At 38.5% G+C, this 17280-nt stretch overlaps 1 protein-coding gene across 16 annotated transcripts in view; it reads left to right on the top strand.

Annotated features, from left to right (window-relative positions):
• The window catches only part of PCDH15 (protocadherin related 15), an 852429-nt gene that overhangs the window by 187809 nt on the left and 647340 nt on the right, over nucleotides 1-17280 (top strand). For all 16 annotated transcript variants that reach the window (XR_003925762.2, XR_003925760.2, XR_003925761.1 and 13 more), the window contains one exon: nucleotides 2572-2622. The gene's annotated coding sequence lies outside the window, so the exon portion shown is untranslated. The remainder of the gene's footprint in view (nucleotides 1-2571; nucleotides 2623-17280) is intronic.

Genomic DNA, 17280 nt, shown 5'->3' with positions numbered 1-17280 from the left:
AATATTTTACTATCGTTAAAAACTAAAGCACATTCCAAAAGTTATTTAAACTCCTAGAAAAAAATAAAAAATTATTTATTTTTTTTAGAGTTATTGTTTTGTTTTGAAATGAAATGTTAGCTCCAGGTATTTTCAGGGCATTTGTCTGATCTCAGAGAAAGTACTGTACAAAAAATATTACCAAGCTTGAAGAGAAATACCAACGTTTGTATTACCCTTTGTTTCCTCCCTCTGCACTTCTTAATATGAAATTCTTTTATTAATTGTCAGAAACAACTACAAAGCAGCGATGCACAGCTCCTACTAATTTTGTTTTCCTCATACTGTATCGTTGTTTTCACAAACTGCGCTTGCTAGCAATAGCTATGAGATGCACAGATTAGAGTGATTGTCATGGGAACATTTTATAATTCTTTGAAAGTTTATCATAATCTTACTGTACTTCAGTGTCCTCATGTGAATTATGAAAACGTGTTTCTTTCTGGCCCTATACAGGAGCCATGAGAATGAAATCGTGTCTAGCCAGGTGTCAGGGATAACAAGGCCGCACACGAAATTGTAAGATAACTTTTTGGTGAAATTCCTTTGCGTTCATGCACACACAATTATGAAATCTGCTTTTTGTTCTTATTTTCTGCATTTGCTGTTTCATATTCCCCTTTGCTTATAGATAGACTATTCAGGACCAACAAGCTACCCCTCGTAGCAAAGTATTAGAACAAAACGGTGTCAGGAGCCAACAATTTACATTGCCTGCCTTGCTGCATGTAACCGTTCCCTCACAACAACCTGCACTGGGGCAGAGCCAGAGGAGGAGGAGCTGCTGCCGGATGAGGTGGCTGAGACTTGCAGGGTGTCACTACCACTTTCAAATTGGTGGCAGGGCCTGTGAGGTACTGAAAATTGCGCTATAGATTATTCACTTACCTGTAAGTGGAGGTGTGCTTCGCTGTGGTTTCTTGTTAGTGGGCGGTGCATTAAGGCAGACAACTATTCCGCTTGGTTTTTCAGGCAAATCCATTTTGGGCAGAGTTCAGAAAGCCGAAGGAAAGGCAGTTGTGGGGGCGGTTGCTAATTAATCTGCAGTCTGAACCTCTTTCAGGCAAAATTTAAGTTTCCCTCCCATCAGGCTGATCAGCTTGTTAATAATTTTACCTTTTTTAAAAGGGAAATGTGGTGAGCCATCTCTGTGGCACGCTTGGGGTTTAGTTTCTGCAGGAAGAGGGAGGTGACAGAGTGGAGGAGTGATCCAGAATGTTCTGGAACAATCTGGAATCTCTGGGGGCGAAGAAAGGGGCCATCTGGGGAAGGTTTGGCCAGCCTCCGCCAGGAGAGAGATCGAGGGCCTCAGACTGAGACAGAAGGAAGCCGGTGTGCAGTGAGCTGCTGAAGCCGGCATTTCAGCTGGCCGTGGACCCAGGTGACCCCTTGTAACGTGAGGCGTGTGTGGGTGAGGAGGAGTAACTAGGAATGCGCTATGTGATATCAGGCTTGGGTTGATAAAGATGCGAATCTGTTGGAATGCCCCCCTTGCACTGCATCTGTTTATCCCTTGACAGTTGATGAAGAAATACCCTCGAAGAATATACTATCAAATTAAATGTAGGAGCCTTATGTTATCTAGGCTTACGCAAACACTTTTGGTATGTTGCAGGTGTGTGTCTCACTTGCATGTCTTGATTATATACTTGTTTGTTTAACGTTTATGCAAAAGCAAAACAAACCCTGCTTTTTGTTCCTTACACAGGTGCTACTTGGCCTCTTTATAAATGCAGCCATTGCATTTCATGAGACAAGAGTGTAAGAGTGCGATAATATTCCTACTCTGTCATACCCCTGTTTTTTCTTTGGAACTGCAGTCTAAGAAAAGCTAAATGATTGTGGTTGTGTATGCATAAATAGAAGCTCTCTAGCCCTGGAAATTCTCATATCATTAAGTTCCCAGTATCAAAACGTTGTGAGCTTTAGTCTCATATCTGCTTGTTCTGTGTGTGTGCGCTTTGCTTAATTCAAATTGTCTTGGTTACTGCAACATTAAATCTTGTCTATGTGCTTATGAATGTATAAAATAATGGAAGAAATAGAATTATGACAGTGATGCATGGAGGTATTTTTTAAATCATACACAAGCACAAGTAACCATCAATCTACTCGTGCAACAGTTTTTAGATTTATTGAGCCTACTTACTGAAAATGTTAAACGTACTCATGTTACCATAAAAAAAGCGTACTTTAAATCAGTGTGTTTGAGCTGACATAGCTGTACTTGTTTTGTTAGTCTTGTGGTCAAATGACTTCAGAAAATACATATTTTGGAGCATATTCCCTCTGTTGCTGAAGTCAAGGCTGTTACTTGAAGGGTAGGTGGTAGAATACATTCAAAGGCATTAGTTACAAATCAAACCAATTCTTTCTCTAGAAAGCTTTGATTTATGAATGTTAAATTAACTTTTCCAAACTTGCTGTAATTTATCTTAAATATGGGAATTTTCAAAAAAGGAAAACGAAATGTATTCACACTGTGCGCTCAAGGTAAAATTTTGATTCAGTGTTAATAACAATGTCTTCTAGGATGATGGGGATGTAATTCAACAGATACATTTGGAGGGACCAGAAAACAAGGTAAGAAAAACTTGTTCTTTTAACAGGAAAGCTTGTTTTAAATTCTATCTATTTTATTCCTCTACTAGCTTAATAATACAAAAATGCATGTTAGGAGTTTAGATGGAGAAGTATTGAACAGATGAAACAGATAAGGATTAAACTGAGTAACTGGTGTTGTAAAATATTAAAGAAAGTTAGTGTAATAGTTTATTAAAATAGGAGGATCCAGAGATATAAAAAATGTGTTGTTTCTTCTCTTATGCATGTACAAAAAATAGTTCTACGGTCCGGGATAGACTTATTATTCTTCATTGATTGCCTCATTCTGTTGGAGGACATTTCTGGCAGTAAAGTAGTAGACCTGTCAAATCTATCATGATGTGTCGGAGATCTGTCAGGTGTATGGCTCTTTTTGAACTTCACTGTTTCAGAAAAATGTAGCTGAGCATTACAGGGAGAAGTTTGACATTTCCAAGATGAAAATCAATCTTCTTTTATGTGGTGTTTCTCAAGCAAGACTTGCACTCTGGTTGCACAAGTAGTGGCTTCACATGTTTGGGGGTACAACATGGACACAGAATAATTTGGGTAACAGATCTGACAGGTGTTCTGTAATGAATATAAACTGAAGAAATGATGATATAAGAGGTACTCAAGGCAGATGGCAAATCAAACATTGTTCTGCTGTTGTCACAAATATGGACCTAAAGGTACAAGCTTGTATTTTTTTTAAAGTTGGAAACTAACAAGCTAAACACAGCCTGTTGCAAACTGGTATACCATATTTAGAGGGAAAGAAAACAAGTGAGTAAGAGCTGTTAAATTGCTAAAAGTATGATAAACAATGAGATGTTGTAAATGTATAGGAGGGGAGGTCAGATGAAGCACTGTTGTAACTGATGGACATTGAACTTTCAAGTTAAAAATGTTCAAGCAATTTATTTAATTGTTGAATACATTGAAACAAAGGGAACTATTGTGTCAACACAGGTCCTTGTCCAGCTGGCCAGCATTGGGACTTTTACTTATGCATTATGGTGTTACTAGAGACAAGCCATAAATAGGGTATTTGTATGCTAATGGCTGTATCTAGAGACAGCAGAAGTCTAAGGAGAAGGACGGCAAGGAGCCATAAACAGCCAGACAAGCACAAATAGTAAGATGCTAAGAGTGTGATGCTAAAATGTTTTGATGTTTTGTTGCTGCCCAGGGAAGATGTTTGGAAATAATGAACAAAGCGGTGGTCTTGTTCTATTATTAGTTGTGTTTAGGGAAATAGTTATCAGAAAAACAAATAAGTAAAAACATGTTTTGATACTTAGTTTTCCCTTTCCAATAGAAAGCAGCGTGGAAATTACCAAGTAGCAGCTATTTTTCTTACAGAGTGTAACCATGTGGGATGAAGAATTGCCTCAATATGTGTATGTCTATGTTGATGCTTTCAGCTGGCTTTTGATTTTGATAGAACTGTACCTTTGGTACAGATGTGGTATAATTAAAAGAATATTAAGATGGTCAAGTAGCATTGAGAAAAAGAACCACAGACAAAGCAAAAGAAAGTAACAATTGGAGGCAGAGTTCAGATTTACTGTAATCAGTCATAGATGCAGGCATGAATTGAGTGATTGTTCTCTGTTTGTAATAAATAAAAAAAAGTCTATATGAATGTAGCACTGAAATGTGATACAATATTCTAAATTTTAAGGTTCTTTTTAATCCATACTGAGTAAAGACAGTCATTCTCACAAAACATTTCTTGCATGTCAAATGTCAGGACCATTCTGTAGACCTGTTGCCATGTAGCTATACTGATTTTACATTGAGAAACATGTTTTTACCTGGCTGCATAGCTCACAAAACTAGAGAAGTTTTCTTTAAACATTTTTAAATATCAGTTCAAGATAATTAGTCATTCTAAAAGATACATATTTATTGGAATGTGTTATATTGAGGAAATGTAGAACATAATGGATGTTTTCTTGTTTTGTTTTTTCAAAAACCTTAGGAAGCCTTTTTGGTACCTTCTGTTGTACAGTATTCGGTCGTATTATGGTTACAACAGTACCTATTTAAATCGGGAGTTTTCAGCCTGGAAGTTTCTCATTTTGGTCACTAGAATATGCACTGATTTTTCTACAGAAACACTAATGTGTCAGCCACAAAATACTGACTCCATTTTGTTAAGGACTTCAGCAATGTGTGAAATGCATAATTAGAGGAGGAATGGTTTTGTACCTTTAAGTTTCTAACAATTGTTTCACTTGGGACAACAGCAAAACTCTCTAAAGCACACAAACAGTCTTAAGTTTAAATAAGATGACATCTAAGCTAGATTGATAATTTCTTGTCCCTATGTTACTAATAATAAGTTGGAGAAAGAGAGATTAGCTATTTCCAAGCTAAAGGCACTGAGAGAAAAAAATCCCTTCCATTCTAGAGCAGATACCAGCAACACAGATTGCCTTCAGCCCATTAAGCCTCCTCACTGAGATGTTTTAAACAAGTGTTTGTTTCTAAAAGCTGTGGAAGCTAAGGAATTAAAAGCCACCTTAGTTTTAAAAGCATGTTTTCTGAGCCTTAATAAAATGACACTTTGTCTTAATATTATGTCTCCAGTCATGCAGGAAATTAGAGGACTAGGTTATTCCTGCAGAACTTTGGTTTTTCAAGCTTCAGGCTCAATTTAGCAGACTATATTGCTCAAATTAGCTTGTAAATGAATTATTTGTTTCTAAAGTACAACTGATACTAACTTGCATACAGATACTTATAATAGGAACATACCTCTCATTTGCTTCTGTAATTACATGATGGTTGCTCTTGACAAGATGCATATTTGCTCAGAAACTTAATTTATGTTACTGAGTTTCTCAAACTGCAATGTGTCATCGTTAAGTGTAATTTAGAATGGCCTTTTTTCTCTCCTCTAATCTCGTAAATTGCAAGCTTGATCTTTTTTGTGCTAGAATGATCTCAGAAATCATTTACCCCTTGTGCATGTATAGTGACAATGGCAAGTCTGGATGAAGATTATGTCATTAAAATAACTGATTTCTTTATGGTTATCTAATTGATATGAAATGATATTTTCAAGCGAGACTTACGTACGAGAGAGGGTTTTGTGGGACTCCAGCTTTGGAAGGAATCTTCTGCTACTCTGCAGGGTTACCAGCTGGTCCAGCCCAAAGTCAGGTTGGGAGGAGTCGTCACCTTCAGCACACAAATTGAAATAAGGCATGAAATGGTCTGTCAAACTTGAGAGATGATTGCTGTCTGTTGCACCCACAGACCCATGCTTTGAGCCCAAATACTGCCTGTGTAAATCATGTATTTTGGCAGGTGTTAAAGTCATTTTTACAGTGCTAGCCTTCACATGTTGCAAGAGAAACATCAGAATTATTAATATTCATATATATTGTGTGTCATGTGATGCTTCAACTTTTCCTGATGCTGAAGGTGTACATGGATGCTCTGGTTGCCTGTGTACATAATGCACTTGAGATGCTGTGTAGTGCTGTGCTGACACCCCAAAGTCAGCCAGAGCTTTGAACGGATCTGCCTAGCCTTTCTCATTAAAGTGAGTTTCTCAAAGATGACTGAAATGCTTTTAAACACTAGACAAAGCCAGGTTTTGATAGAATAAAAACTTGAATGCTTAGCTTTTCTTGATGAACAAGAAAAAAGTAAAACAAACAAACAAACAAAAATCCAGGGACTTGCCTATCAGATGAAAAAACAGGTAAAGACTAAGCAAGACCAGATATGTCGCACTGTTTAGACACTGCATTGTTGAAGAGCAAGCGGTAGGACTGACTGCAAAATTGGTATTCAGGTATTCTCTTCCCTATTCTATTGGCCAACAGTTCCTCCTCAAATCCTAGTGTAAACACTTTACTCCTAGTTCTAGAAAAGTCTCTTGATGTGACTAAAATCCATTACAGCTTTGCTCCAGTTGGTGTTTGAAGATGTTCTGTTGCTTTTAAGAGCAGTAGTTGGTCCTGAGCAAAGCCTGTCTGACATAGATTGTTAACATTAGCAGATGCTGGACTGTAAGAATACATTAAAGGGCAACTACTTTTTAGGAACCGAGTAGTGGTTTTTTCTGTCTTTTTTTTACTTGTATGTGCATTCTGACCAATCCAATTAACTATTTGTAGAGACACAGGAAAACTATGCAAGTCTCTGCTCCAGCCTGTGCCCTAAAACCTGTACTCAAATTGCTGCATCATAATTAGCCAGTTCAAAAGAGGCTGCTACTAAGATGATGTGTTTAATGTGTAGATAAATAAATGCACAAACCTGTTCCACATCTTCTGTTCATTTTGATACCAAAACTAAAATAATGATGTTGAAAATTGATTTCAGCTTTTGCATTAATAAATTAATTGGAATATTCTGGACATAGTTCATCTTAATTTCTTCTGAAATTTCTTTTGAACGTTGAGAGATTATTTGTGATGTAGAAATTGATGTTTGACACATTTTGATATTGTGATCAGAGCTCTTAGTTTTCCAGTATGTCTGTGTGGCAGAGATGAAAACAAGATGCTGGTCTCAAACCAGGAACCAGTAGTGGTTGGATCAGATAGACTCTCTCAGTTGTGGATACTTTTGTCTGTGTGCTGAACCTGTGGTCCCCAAACCCTTACCTGGAATAAGAAAGCAAGCACGGGGTAGGCAGTTGTTTTGTCTGCTTGGTTTGAGTTGGTTTGGTTTGCATTGCTTAGCTAGGGGGAATTTTTTCATTAACTCAGTGTTAATAATTTGAATGTATTCAATTGAATACAAAATGTTGAGGTTTCAGGACTGCCATTCTTGTCCTGCAAGTTTCTTTAACTAACAGAGTACAATTTTTTTAAGTTGGAAGGTACTAATAGTTCTGAGTGAGAGCACTTTTAATGTCGGGACAGACTTTAATGCCAATGGTCATGAAGTGTGCCATGTATTCATGCTGAATGGAGAGAAGAATAGAGTTGTTCAGCAGTGAGCTGGCTGAGGAGTAGAAGCCTCCAACCAACACATTAGTTTGAGAAGAGCAACTGCTGTATTAATAATAACACAGCTTTCCTCTGATGGATGATAACCAGTGGGATCTGGGATATTGTTAGGTTGCAGATTTAAGAGGATGATCAGAAAAGTGGGTAGAGAGAGATAGCGAGGTTGGCAGAACTCCTTGAGAGTTGTCAAATACCTTGTCAAGGAAACAGTCTTGGAGATTGTAAGGAAGCTGATGACTGTTCTCTTATTTGCTTTTTGTTCAGTGAAACAGCATTTCTGTGCCTTCATGGACTGTAAGCAGGCTGGTGTCAGAAGTTTGTTTATCAAGTTTCTTCTTTATGAAAGTAACCAGAGATGGGCCTCAAATTGGCTTATTGGTTACAGTAGCACTTACCTTGAAGGTAAGCTTTCTACTTGAGTTGGTTTTATCTGATAAAATAGGCTTTCCGCTTGAATGCTGTTGACGTGGTTTAAACCCAGCCAGCAACTAAGCACCACACAGCCACTCACTCCCCCCCCACCCAGTGGGATGGGGGAGAAAATCAGGAATAGAAGTAAAACTCGTGGGTTGAGATAAGAATGGTTTAATAGAATATAAAAAGAAGAAACTAATAATGATAATGATAACACTAATAAAATGACAACAGCAATAATAAAAGGATTGGAATGTAGAAATTATGCACAGTGCAATTGCTCACCACCTGCCGACCAACGCCCAGTTAGTCCCTGAGTGGTGATCCCCCCGCCCCCACTCCCCCCAGTTTATATACTAGATGTGATGTCACATGGTATGGAATACCCCGTTGGCCACTTTGGGTCAGCTGCCCTGGCTGTGTCCTGTCCCAACTTCTTGTGCCCCTCCATCTTTCTTGCTGGCTGGGCATGAGAAGCTGAAAAATCCTTGACTTTAGACTAAACACTACTTAGCAACAACTGAAAACATCAGTGTTATCAACATTCTTCTCATACTGAACCCAAAACACAGCACCGTACCAGCTACTAGGAAGACAATTAACTCTATCCCAGCTGAAACCAGGACAGCATCAGTGTGCATTTGTTCTTTTTTAATTTCTCACTCAAATTTGTGAAGTGCAGGATATACACTAAAAATGATATCTATGTGATTTTTCCCTCCAAAATGATACCCTGTCCTAGATCTGCTTTTAATCACAATTTAAGACCTAACCACTTTTGTCTTTGATAAAATTGCATTAATTACTCATATTCATGTATTCACTTTGCTAATGAAACAGAATCAATTTTGTTTATGTTACTGCAAAGCACTCTATGACAAACTGAAATATATAATCTGTAGTATTTGCGTCATTTTTATACCAGCTCTTTGAAAACACAGGCTTAAGCAGCAGAGGTGTTCTTCAATCACTATGGGTGCATTTATGCCTTGAGAATTGCAAATAGAGGGTGTTTTCACATCCTGTACTGACATAGATTTGCTGGCAGAAATATGTAGCGTAGGCCAGTTGTTTGTTCAGGAATGACACTGTTATCCTTCTAAGTTCAGCTAGGCGAGTGCTACTATGGGTGTGTGGGCCAGCAAGGTTCCCTTGCTGCTCTGCCAGGACTGCGTGCTCTCTGTTGCAAACAGGGCAGGGTGTTCTCCCCAGCTGCTGCCAGCCTGTTAAGGTTTTCTTTTATTTTCCCAGAAGAGCGTTTCTGCAACAGTACCATCTTAATCCTCTTATATTTTTGTTCATGGAATGGTTTTGTAGCTGCTTATGTTTCCAAAGCAAAATATAAGAGATAGGGAGGAAGGGAGTGTATTGCGTTTCCCCCAGCGATGTTTCAGAACGGAAGGGGTGGATCATTATGAACAACCCAAAGCTTCAGTGCATCAGGTGAGTCAGATGTACACACTGGCAAGCATTCAGTATGGCACGCTGCAATAATTTACGCTTATAACAAGCCTATGGATGAATGTTTCTTTTTTTTGAAGTTCCTCACAGCTCCATCTATCTGTAAAATTGTTTCCTTTCTTTTTTTGCATGTCCCCAGTTGTATGAGCAGGGTATGTAGTTTGCTTGTTTTCTGAGGGGCGTTCCTGCATATGCTGCATATACAATACTGCCCATATAATTATAGACTGGTTGTGTGGAGTAGTAGATGCACTTTTCCATCTCCTTTTATGACACAAGAAGCTTGCATAATCAAACCTATTTTAAAAAATCCTGTGTGTAACACCTGTAATAAGTGTTTCTGATTCCTTCAAGATTGCAAGGACATGACATGAAAGTATAAGTCATTGTCTTTAGTCTTCTTAAAATTGGATGCAAATTTTGCATGTTATGCAATTAAAAAATTTGTTAAATTTTGTTTATTTTTGATTGATTAAACTGGGCAATCAGTTCATTTTTGAGGATTTATTTTACAATGGATAGAGATTGGCATTTAGTGTAACATTCTTTCTAACACTTCTGTTGTCAGACTGAGAAAATATAAAATACAATTATGTTTTTAATATTTATATTTATCTTTTTCTGCTTTGTTAGTTAGGGGCTATGCCATTTATAGCATTTGATCTCTAATCACACCCAACATCAGTTCAGATAATGCATAGGTATTGCAAAATATTAACTCCTGTGATTAGTTGCTTACTCATTTCTAAGCTATAAGTTTGATCCTACCAGCCTGAAGGCTTCATGGAAGCCACACCGAGGCGCTTGCTCAACAATAGTTTTCTGTTCATTGCCTAAAATGTGCTTTGTAGGAGCATTGCCATTCCGACAGAGAGGAATAGGCACCTCAGAGCTATTCCTGATGTTTTACAGTAACAGCTATAAGTCAGTACAAAGATGGTTTCATTCAAAACATTCCCTCAGCTATGTCCCATTGTGTATTTCTGAGTTGACAGACAAAAGGTTGTGAGTGCCGTATCTGTACTCTGTTTTGAACAACACCTAATTGTACAAGCACGTGGAAGACTACTGCAAGCTGGGTTAGCCCAACATACTCAATCGTTACCCAGTGGCTATAGGATATACAGGAAAAGAAATCGTTTTTCCTGTGAGGAAATACACGTATGAAACTTGTGTTTGAAAGTCAGAATTTTATGAATAAAATGTCCTAAATTCTGCAGACATGTATCATACCCAAGGCAAATTTGCAGGCAAATCTAGTGAAAAAGACTTATGAAACTTAACCACTAGAGTAGTTGAGCTGTTGGGTGAAACTGATATTTCCTTCATTACAACGTCTTGCAGTAGAGAGTCCAAACTAGTACTGACAGTATAAACTCTCAGACTCCCTGTTCTAGTATCTTAGAGAAGGACTTAAAAATTTAGTCCCAGCTTTTATAAAGGACAAACAAGAAAAACAACTTTTTCAATGCTTGTGATACAATGTGAAATTTTCTGCATCTCCTCAGCCTCTGCTTGGGGTTTACTGATTTTCTGTAATGTCAGAGCTGGGGAAGGGCACCTCATCCTTAACATTTGTGTTGCATTGTATGCCCTGACATAAACTGTCTGCATGTGTTTTAATTTCTTCTCCTTATTGGTGATCTGATGTGTGACTGTGTGAAACTGCTGGTACACAATGTCTGCACTAAGGTAGCCAACCCTCCCCCCAAATTTCTCCAGTGTAGACAAATTTCCGTACCCTAAGAAATAGAAGTTATAAATAGCAGGTTAAATCTTAACACGTACTGAATCTGTAGAACTCCCAAGTGATCCTAGTGATCAGGCTACTGGAAATACTGCTTTTGTGAACAGGCATTTACTTTAGTTTCTGATGCAATCAACTAATTGTGCCTAGCAAAGTGATGTTTTTAGAAGCATGATTTCACAAGGGCTCTAATTACTGTGTGCTGTATGGTGAGCAAGAGGGATATTAGATGTAATGCTAAACCCACTTATTTATAAATTAATGTTATCTATTTAAAATTAGTGTTTTAAGAGAGCTGATTGCCAATACATTCAGTGGCAATATGTTGCTTGAGCAATCGTAAGTGTCATACATTTTTTTCATTAAGTCCCTAATTCAATTTTTTCCATTTGAGCAATTTGCTTCACATTTAATATTAAACTTGACGAGTACGATAGCACTTTATGTGATTTTACATTTGTCATGTTTTCTGTTTGCATTTATTTACTTCCCTTGTATCACAAACACAAAGCTAAATCAAAACCCAGCATAAATGTATTGCGCTCTCTCTCTTTTTAACAAAGGGATAAAGAGAGCGTAATAGGAAAAAAACTTGCTGCAGTAATAAATTCCTTTCTTTAGAATTTGCTGCTTCTTTTCAAACTTAAGTATTTTACATTTAAATATTTATTTGCATTTCTAGTATAGTATTTGATAATTTTTTTTTTATCTAAGTAGGCATTACAGTTATTCTCCCAACATTTAGAGTCCTTTACATGCACAGCATCATTAATTCATGCTCTGTTTTTCACAAAGTATGGTAGGACACAAATTGCATATTGGCTTTTGCATGGCAAGGTTTTGGTAGCAGGGGTGCTACAGGGGTGGCTTCTGTGAGAAGGTGCTGGAAGATTCCCTTATGTCCAATAGAGCCAGTGCCAGCCGGCTCCGAGATGGACTCACCGCTGGCCAAGGCCAAGCCCATCAGTGATGGTGACAGCAGCGCTGGGAGAACATACTTAAGAAGGGAAAGAAACTTGCTGTGCCACAGAAATGGCAGCCGGAGAGAGGAATGAGAACATGTAAGAGAAACAACTCTGCAGACCCCCAGGTCAGTGAAGAAGGAGGGGGAGGGGATGCTCCAGGCGCCGGAGCAGAGATTCCCCTGCAGCCTGTGGGGAAGACCATGGTGAGGCAGGCTGTCCCCCTGCAGCCCAGGGAGGTCCACGGTGGAGCAGATATCCACCTGCAGCCCAGGGAGGACCCCACGCTGGAGCGGGTGGGTGCCCGAAGGAGGCTGTGACCCCGTGGGAAGCCCGCGCTGGAGCAGGCTCCTGGCAGGACCTGTGACCCTGTGGAGAGACAAGTCCATGCTGGAGCAGGTTTTCTGGCAGGACTTGTGACCCCATGGGGGACCCGCACTGTGGAGCAGTCTGTGCCTGAAGGACTGCACCCTGCAGGAGGGACCCACACTGGAGCAGTTCGTGAAGGACTGCAGCCTGTGGGAAGGACCCACATTGGAGAAGTTTGTGGAGGACTGTTTCCCATGGGAGGGACTCCACGCTGAAGCAGGGGAAGAGCGTGACGAGTCCTCCCCCTGAGGAGGAAGGAGCAGCAGAGACAACATGTGGCGAGCTGACTGCAACCCCCATTCCCCGTCCCCCTGCGCCACTGCGGGTGGTGGAGGTAGAGAATTCAGGAGTGAAGCTGTGCGTGGGAAGAAGGGAGGGGTGGGAGGAAGATGTGTTAAGATTTGGTTTTATTTCTCATTACCCTACTCTGGTTGATCGGTAATAAGTTTACTTTCCCCAAGTCAAGTCTCTTTTGCCCGTGATGGTAATTAGTGAGTGATGTCCCTGTCTTTATCTTGACTCATGAGCCTTTTGTTATATTTTTTTCTCCCCTGTCCAGCTGAGGAGAGGAGTGACAGAGTGGCTTTGGTGGGCACCTGGCCTCCAGCCAGGGTCAACCCACCACAGTGCTTGTGAAGAACTTCATTCAGCCAGGTACTAACTGCAGCAGTCCTTATGTGGGACCATTCACTAGTATGACTGATGAAATCTTAAACTATTTTCTGAGTGCATTATCTACTTTTTCAATGTAGGAAAAATACCCATCTTGAATCAAACTACACGTTATCTTTTGGTGTCAGCAAATAAGTCATCAGAAAATGAGATAGAGATTGGAAAGAAGATTATTTAAAAAAATTATTCAGCAACAGTCTACATTAATGTTTAAGAACAGGCTGCAGTTCAGAACCCAGTAAATCTTGACTCTCATCATGTTAAACCTGGCAATAACTGGACTTACAGACAGGGGCAAGAAGGTACTTCCCAAGATCAAGAAAAAAAATTGTTTCAGAAAAAAGTAGTGGTATACCATGTTACATTAAAAATGTGATGGGAGGGAGTAAAAGAGCAAGCATGTGGTGGTGGTGTGTGAACATAGAGACTGACGCAAGTATGAAATAATGAAAATAATAAAAACAGACAAAACACATCCTAAAAAAAAAAACCAACGCTGAAAATTTGGCTGATAAGAGCATTGCCTTGGTTCATGGAGTTGTCCATGGACAAAACATTCATCTCTAATATTTAAATACCTAAAACTGAAAATAAAGAGGAGAAATACTGGATCCCTAATTAGCTAACTTTTTCTTTTTTCATTTTTTTTTTCTTTTAAAATGGGGGCAATGGAGCTTAAAATCTTTTAACCCCAAACTATTTTTTATTGAAACATGTAAATAGGGAAGTTTAAATGCAGGTAACTTCTATCGATGTATGGATAATGAGTTCATCACTGTTTTCCCCTAAACATACAGTCTTTGGATACACTATTAAAGGGTGAAATGAAAGCTAGGGAGAACACCTGAAAAAACACAGATGGCTTCCATAAAGAAGCAAAAATATGTCTGTATGTCAACTATTTACTCAAGGTTTACAAGAAGTGAAATCAAGACCTGTGAAACAGACATACCCTATAGCTTACATGTAGCATTTGGGGGCAGAACCAGAGTGTTAAAGGTAAGTAACTAACTCCTTCATCCTGCTGCACAGTTTTCCTGAAGGAGTGCAGTAGTCTGTGATCTTGCAGAGGAAAAATCATAAAGGAACATAACATGTTAATTTTTTATGATTTCTCCCAAATTATCTTGGTTAGCAAGTGATAGCAAATGGAGCTTTTTAATCATTGTTCATAGCTACTCCCATACTCCCAACTAGTGCCAAATCTATGCAGTTAGTATGCTCTAACACGTTTCAAATACAGAATTGTCAAGCTATAAAGTTGATTTAAAAATACGGTATCTGACACTCATCTGCTGAGTGTATTTAATTGCACCATTCAATGATTTACATTTGTGTCAATATAAATTAAACATATATACATCCATATTTGTGTGTGTAAATAAAATCTGCATATGCTTAATTACATCATCTTTCTAGTGGAGCATTATCTAGATTAAGGGATTGTATATGTGAGTCTATGTTTAAAGAGAAAAATAAATGCTTTCTTTAGGCAGAAACTGTATTTAGGTAGAAACTGTAACTACTGTCACCAAGTGTGTTTTGTTTTCAGTTAAGACCACTGAACTAGTAGATTATTGTCTGTCGTATCAATCTGAAATAGAAGGATCAGAAATTGTTAAACAACTTCTGTACCACAAAAACCCCTTAGGAGTAAAATAGCTTGAAAAAAAGAGAAGGTTGAGTAGGCTTAATGCTTGATAGCAAGGAACAATTGTGTTGCTTATGTGTCCACACTGCAAATGTTGTAAAGGTGACTCAGACCTTGGTTATTACAAGCTGCACTGAGCAGAAAAAAATGGGGTTGAAGATGGGTAAGGAATATCTTGGGTTCTTTAATACACTGAATAAGTTAATTCTCAAACATCTTCGTGAATGACCTCTTCAGTCATTGTCAGGACCTGGAGCACATTCCCCCTCCAGGAGTTTAATTGGCAAAGTTAGAATTTAGCTGGCTGAGTCCAAGGTCAGCTCCGTGACTGGTCAGAGCTGTTGTGAAGAAGGCTGGAAGTGAGGGCCTGCTTCTTCTGTCCCTGGGGAACTGCTTTTAAGCTGAGACTGTACCACTGCCCCTGCCTCTGCTGCCTCCCAGCCCTGCGTGCACGCCTGGTCACATTCTTCTGCAATTCTGACCAGCACTCGCTGGCACCTTATTTTAATAGAAATGCTGCACTCAGGAATATTATTTCTCCCTAATTTTTACAGTATCAAATGTGGCCATACAGCCGGTTTTGTATTTTGACCTTAGACTATGTTTTAGTTATGTCTTTATATATCTTGAATCTATTTAAATGTGTAATAAAACATCAACATAAAAGCATGTAAATCTTAGAGTAGTCATTGAAATAGACATTGAAAAATTAAGAGGTTAGCTTAGTAATATAAAATTATCATGCTAATCTACTAATTCCAGTTGGTGCTCATGCATGCATTCTCTTTCCCCCTCCTTCTTTCCCTGTGGTGTTTTTTTTTAACTGTGGTTTATTTCTGAAAAAATTATTTTCTAAAATCTGTGCTACATTTCCCTTTATCATCTCATGGCATTTAACAAATTATATGTGGGTGTAGACATTGGTGTGACTCAGCATTATTCATTCACAACATTTTAACTATCTTGGGCTATTTTGCTTATTAAAGAGCTCAGTTTTGAGGGAAATAAAATTATTACAGGAGTCTCTGAGGATTCAAAGAAATCAAAGTGACAAGTAACTACTCTTTGCTGATAAAGCTTGAAAAATGACTCAAAATAGTTCAGATACCTATTAAAGTGACTGTATTTGCTGGGTCTTATGATTTTGGTGACCTGACTCTCTGTATCTGAATGTTGGTTGGTATTACAGTATCAGGAGGGAGCCTGGGTAGAATGTATCTGCATCATGTAAACAACTTGCATTATTTCTTTATTTATTTAGTTTAAAAAACTGACTACTTAACCTTACTTTCTTTTTTCAGTACTTACAATCTGTCATATTTTAAATCTAATCTTATTCTGACTCTATAATACTTTTTATTTACCTCTGGGATTCTAGTTCTTCTTCCTATTTAATCTCTGTATCTGATTGTCTTGTGACCTCAGATGGACACTTGTGTGAGGTTTTTTGTCTTGCAGTCTTCACTCTTGCAAAGAGCTAACTTCTGTGCATGAACTGTAACCTGCTGATGGAAAACAGTTCTGAAGAGAAACACAACAATTCTAGTATTCCTCCAAAGCTCAATACTATTAACAAGGCCTGTATTTTATTAAATCACACACAGGTGATAAGTACATACATCTAAAACTAAGTGTTAAGGTTTGTGTATGTATATTGGTTAAAAAAAAATTGCTTCTGCGAGAACTACATCTTTAAAACAGGAACGTCACATTAATTAGGGATTGAACTACAGAAAGATACGATGTTCTAAACTGTCCTGAAGCCTACAGAAAATGTCCTTTTTCCTCTGATGAATGAACAACAGTCTCAGCACTGCTCTGCTTTTTAGTGCAGTCATGGCAACATGCACGTTCAGCATGCAATGCTGTTTTCTTGCTTGTCTCAGTGTCAGATGAATGAGCTCTAGATGTAGCTGCTCCATTACGCAAATCTGATAAACTCTTAGCTGAGCACTAGGAAACTATAAAAGCTACCTGGAAACGCCCGCACAGTATGCAGTGGCACAGGAGAGATTGTCTAAGTTTCAGGAGGTCACAAATGCTTGTTATAATCCATCTGAGATGCCACTGTTTTGCACATTAATCTCATCTGAGCATTTAAAAATCTTTAGTGTGAAGCTAACCTTCTAACTATGAGCTGATCTGCTATAGGTTTTCTGAGTCTGCAAAAATTTTTCTGATAGAGAAGATTTGTGATGTTAACTAGAAGGATTTGGAGATTTTTAAATGCTTACATAGAGGCAGGAAGCAAGAATGGGAAATTCCTGGCTCAGAAGAAAATCCTTTGAAAGTGGTGAACAGGACCATATGGATGATTATACTGAAAGCCTTCAAATACATTTAAACATCACTTCTGCAATTGGTTCAATAGCTAAATTATTTATGATTAGCACTGACCATACA

This window comes from Aquila chrysaetos, chromosome 11, assembly GCF_900496995.4.
Source record: "Aquila chrysaetos chrysaetos chromosome 11, bAquChr1.4, whole genome shotgun sequence".
Classification (NCBI taxonomy): Eukaryota; Metazoa; Chordata; class Aves; order Accipitriformes; family Accipitridae; genus Aquila; species Aquila chrysaetos.
This window is presented reverse-complemented; position numbering and strand designations above follow the sequence as displayed.